The sequence below is a fragment of the Salmo salar genome, unplaced genomic scaffold (assembly GCF_905237065.1).
Source record: "Salmo salar unplaced genomic scaffold, Ssal_v3.1, whole genome shotgun sequence".
Lineage (NCBI taxonomy): Eukaryota > Metazoa > Chordata > Actinopteri > Salmoniformes > Salmonidae > Salmo > Salmo salar.
The window spans coordinates 856-6,095 of NW_025550084.1; the positions used below are offsets into that span (position 1 = coordinate 856).

The following is a 5,240-nucleotide window of genomic DNA, read 5'->3' on the forward strand; positions in this document are numbered from 1 at the left end:
ATAAAAGTTTGATTACCTTTTGTTGTCTTCGTCAGAATGCACTCCCAGGACTGCTACTTCAATAACAAATGTTGGTTTGGTCCAAAATAATCCATCGTTATATCCGAATAGCGGCGTTTTGTTCGTGCGTCCCAGACACTCTCCGAATGGTAAAGAAGGGTCGGGCGCATGGCGCAATTCGTGACAAAAAAATTCTAAATATTCCATTACCGTACTTCGAAGCATGTCAACCGCTGTTTAAAATCAATTTTTATGCAATTTATCTCGTAAAAAAGCGATAATATTCCGACCGGGACTCTCCTTTTCGGCAAACAGAGGAAAAAAAATCACAAAGACGGGGGCAGCCAGGGCACGCGCCTAAGCCCACAGTCCCTTGATCGGCCACTTGAGAAAGGCGATAATGTGTTTCAGCCTGGGGCTGGGATGACGACATTCTGTTTTTTCCCGGGCTCTGAGCGCCCATGGAAGACGTAGGAAGTGTCACGTTAGAGCAGAGATCCTTTGTAAAAGATAGAGATGGCAAAGAAGTTCAAGAAATGGTCAGACAGGCCACTTCCTGTAAAGGAATCTCTCAGGTTTTGACCTGCCATTTGAGTTCTGTTATACTCACAGACACCATTCAAACAGTTTTAGAAACTTTGGAGTGTTTTCTATCCAAAGCCAATAATTATATGCATATTCTAGTTACTGGGCAGGAGTAGTAACCAGATTAAATCGGGTACGTTTTTTTATCCAGCCGTGAAAATACTGCCCCCTAGCCGTAACAGGTTAATCAACGCGAGCTTATGACCCGCACTTACTGGGAATTCCTCGTTCATGGGAAATAATTGCAATCCCCAATCCCTATCACGAGTGGGGTTCAGCGGGGTACCCACGCCTCTCGGCGAAGGGTGGACACACGCTAATCCGCTCAGTGTGGCGCGCGTGCAGCCCCGGACATCTAAGGGCATCACAGACCTGTTATTGCTCAATCTCGTGTGGCTGAACGCCACTTGTCCCTCTAAGAAGTTGGACGCCGACCGCTTGGGGCCGCATAACTAGGTAACGAACGAGACTCCGGCATGCTATCGGAATTAACCAGACAAATCGCTCCAACTAAGAACGTTCATGCACCACCACCCACAGAATCGAGAAAGAGCTATCAATCTGTCAATCCTTTCCGTGTCCGGGCCGGGTGAGGTTTCCCGTGTTGAGTCAAATTAAGCCGCAGGCTCCACTCCTGGTGGTGCCCTTCCGTCAATTCCTTTAAGTTTCAGCTTTGCAACCATACTCCCCCCGGAACCCAAAGACTTTGGTTTCCCGGACGCTGCCCGGCGGGTCATGGGAATAACGCCGCCGGATCGCTAGTTGGCATCGTTTATGGTCGGAACTACGACGGTATCTGATCGTCTTCGAACCTCTGACTTTCATTCTTGATTAACCTGTTAGGGCTAGGGGGCAGTATTGACACGGCTGGATAAAAAAACATACCCGATTTAATCTGGTTACCACTCCTACCCAGTAACTAGAATATGCATATACTTATTACATATGGATAGAAAACACCCTAAATTTTCTAAAACTGTTTGAATGGTGTCTGTGAGTATAACAGAACTCATTTGGCAGGCAAAACCCTGAGACATTTTCTGACAGGAAGTGGATACCTGATGTGTTGTATTACCTTTAAACCTATCCCATTGAAAAACACAGGGGCTGAGGAATATTTTGGCACTTCCTATTGCTTCCACTAGATGTCACCAGCCTTTACAAAGTGTTTTGAGTCTTCTGGATGGAGATCTGACCGAACAAGAGCCATGGAACGATGATGGCCCATTGGACACCTGGCGCGCGAGTTCATGTTGGGTACCCTCGTTCCAATACGTTATAAAAGAGTATGCATTCGTCCACCTTGAATATTATTCATGTTCTGGTTAAAAAAGGCCCTAATGATTTATGCTATACAACGTTTGACATGTTTGAACGAACGTAAATATATTTTTTCCCCTCGTTCATGACGAGAAGTCCGGCTGGCTTAGATCATGTGCTAACAAGACGGAGATTTTTGGACATAAATGATGAGCTTTTTTGAACAAAACTACATTCGTTATGGACCTGTGATACCTGGAAGTGACATCTGATGAAGAGAATCAAAGGTAATGGATTATTTACATAGTATTTTCGATTTTAGATCTCCCCAACATGACGTCTAGTCTGTATCGCAACGAGTATTTTTCTGGGCGCAGTGCTCAGATTATTGCAAAGTGTGATTTCCCAGTAAGGTTATTTTTAAATCTGGCAAGTTGATTGGGTTCAAGAGATGTAAATCTATAATTCTTTAAATGACAATATAATATTTTACCAATGTTTTCTAATTTTAATTATTTAATTTGTGGTGTTGACTTGACTGCCGGTTATTGGAGGGAAACGATTTCCTCAACATCAATGCCATAGTAAACGCTGTTTTTGGATATAAATATGAACTTGATAGAACTAAAAATGCATGCATTGTCTAACATAATGTCCTAGGAGTGTCATCTGATGGAGACCATAAAACCAGCTAAAATGATGCACTAACCTTTTACAATCTACATCAGATGACACTCCTAGGACATTATGTTAGACAATGCATGCATTGCATGCAAGTTCATATTTATATCCAAAAACAGCGTTTTACTATGGCATTGATGTTGAGGAAATCGTTTCCCTCCAATAACCGGCAGTCAAGTCAAAACTCAAAACACTTTGTAAAGGCTGGTGACATCTAGTGGAAGCAATAGGAAGTGCCAAAACATTAATCAACCCCTGTGTGTTTCAATGGCATAGGCTTAAAGGTAATTCAACACATCAGGTATCCACTTCCTGTCAGAAAATGTCTCAGGGTTTTGCCTGCCAAATGAGTTCTGTTATACTCACAGACACCATTCAAACAGTTTTAGAAACTTTAGGGTGTTTTCTATCCATATATAATAAGTATATGCATATTCTAGTTACTGGGTAGGATTAGTAACCAGATTAAATCGGGTACGTTTTTTTATCCAGCCGTGAAAATACTGCCCCCTAGCCCCAACAGGTTAAGAGCATCGAGGGGGCGCCGAGAGGCAGGGGCTGGGACAGGCGGTAGCTCGCCTCGCGGCGGACCGCCAGCTCAATCCCGAGATCAAACTACGAGCTTTTTAACTGCAGCAACTTTAAGATACGCTATTGGAGCTGGAATTACCGCGGCTGCTGGCACCAGACTTGCCCTCCAATGGATCCTCGTTAAAGGATTTAAAGTGTACTCATTCCAATTACAGGGCCTCGAAAGAGTCCTGTATTGTTATTTTTCGTCACTACCTCCCCGAGTTGGGAGTGGGTAATTTGCGCGCCTGCTGCCTTCCTTGGATGTGGTAGCCGTTTCTCAGGCTCCCTCTCCGGAATCGAACCCTGATTCCCCGTTACCCGTGGTCACCATGGTAGGCATAGAAAGTACCATCGAAAGTTGATAGGGCAGACATTCGAATGAGATGTCACCGTCACAAAGGGCGCGCGATCGGCTCGAGGTTATCTAGAGTCACCAAAGCTGCCGGGGCAACTGAGATTGGCCCGCATGGGTTTTGGGTCTGATAAATGCACGCATCCCCGGAGGTCAACGCTCGTCTGCATGTATTAGCTCTAGAATTGCCACAGTTATCCAAGTAACGTTGGAGCGATCAAACTGATTTAATGAGCCATTCGCAGTTTCACTGTACCGGCCGTGTGTACTTAGACTTGCATGGCTTAATCTTTGAGACAAGCATATGCTACTGGCAGGATCAACCAGGGACAAGAACCATGGTCATGGAGGACCCAAACCCACAAGGTGATAGCTGGAATAGAGCACCTGCCCAGGACAGAGCTCAATATCCTCCCACCACCAAGCTGGGAAAATCGGATCAATACTTAGGACCAATCGGGGGATATGGTCCAAAGTACCCACGGTTCTGAGGGGCTTGTAACCCTCAAAAGTGTCCATAAAGCTCTCCCTATTCGGCCTGAGTAGTAGCCATCAATCGGTCGCCGAAGGGATATGGACCGAACTACCATGGTTCCGAGGGACAAGCAACCCTCAGAAGTGTCCGTTTCGCATTTATTATATCGGACTAGTAGTTTGCCACTATCCCTGAGCTTCTAGGCCATGGAAGTCTTGTTGTCAAAAACCAGGTTTCTGATTTCGGCGCCGGTACCCGTCTGCCCCACACGGGTATGACTGTGTAAAGACGGGAATACAGAAACTACCGATCTCCACTGTGTTAGTGTGACAGGTTAAAGGAAATACTCATAGCCTGTTATACATTAAAAAGTATTAGTAAGTTCATAGTATGTGAGGATCTTAAAACATCTAAGGTTAAAAAGATCATGCATTCTGTATTAGTTGATAGAGATTGATAACATTCATAATTGTGTTAAAGTTCAAATCCATCAAGAGTACAAAAGGTAAGAATTGTAAAAGGAATGTGTAAACGTTATATTGATTACTTTATTTTGTGATGCCTAATTGAAGGGGAAAAGTGTTAATCTGGGATCTACTAAATGCTCTTTAATCTATGAGCCTGAGATCGATTGCTCTGGTCTCCACCCAAGTTCGCGGGGAAATCGCGGTCTTTTCCTCATTACAGTAAAAGTTCTCATTGAGGAAACAATACCGTATCACTCTCGTGATTATTTCTCCCCTTTTTCAGGGGCGTAACATTACTCACACAGTATATTTTTTTCACCCCCGTTCTCCCGTATGAAAATCCGGACCACAGAAAAAAAACTAAAAACTTGAATAAATCGAAAAGTACAACTCCAATCCGGATGGGGGTTTTTTTTGCACGAAAAGGCACATAAAAACGAACATTTACATATAATTTAAACCGTTTTTCCAGAAAAATGTATAATAGAAAATCGAGTTTTAAATTTTCGAAAAAAAGTTCCCGGAACCGAAAAAATTACTTCCTATGCATGCAAAATGTAATATAAAAAATATAAACAGGGGCTAATTGTTACCCATCACGAGAGAGGGTATGAGCCAAAATGTGGGAACTCTAGACCCTCAGGAAGTATTTTTAATCATTATTTGAAAATTGGGCTAAATTTTTAAAAACGGTTTTAAATACTTTTAAAGGGTATACAGACCTACATACCCACCCTGAGAGCACCCTACTACGGGCCCAAGTCAATGGGGGCCGGCCTGGCTGATTTATGGAAGTTTTAAAAAATTCTCTGAAAAACGACTAAGTCCAAATATCTCAGAAAATCGG

The 5,240-nt window shown here is 43.4% G+C and overlaps 1 long non-coding RNA gene across 1 annotated transcript; it reads right to left on the reverse strand.

Moving 5' to 3' along the window:
- Positions 1 to 3,149: 3,149 nt before the first annotated feature.
- On the reverse strand, positions 3,150 to 3,769 carry LOC123739093 (uncharacterized). Its single transcript, XR_006767626.1, has 2 exons — positions 3,708 to 3,769; positions 3,150 to 3,538 (listed from the first exon to the last, which is right to left on the reverse strand). It is a non-coding gene; the product is annotated as an uncharacterized lncRNA (long non-coding RNA).
- Positions 3,770 to 5,240: the final 1,471 nt, after the last annotated feature.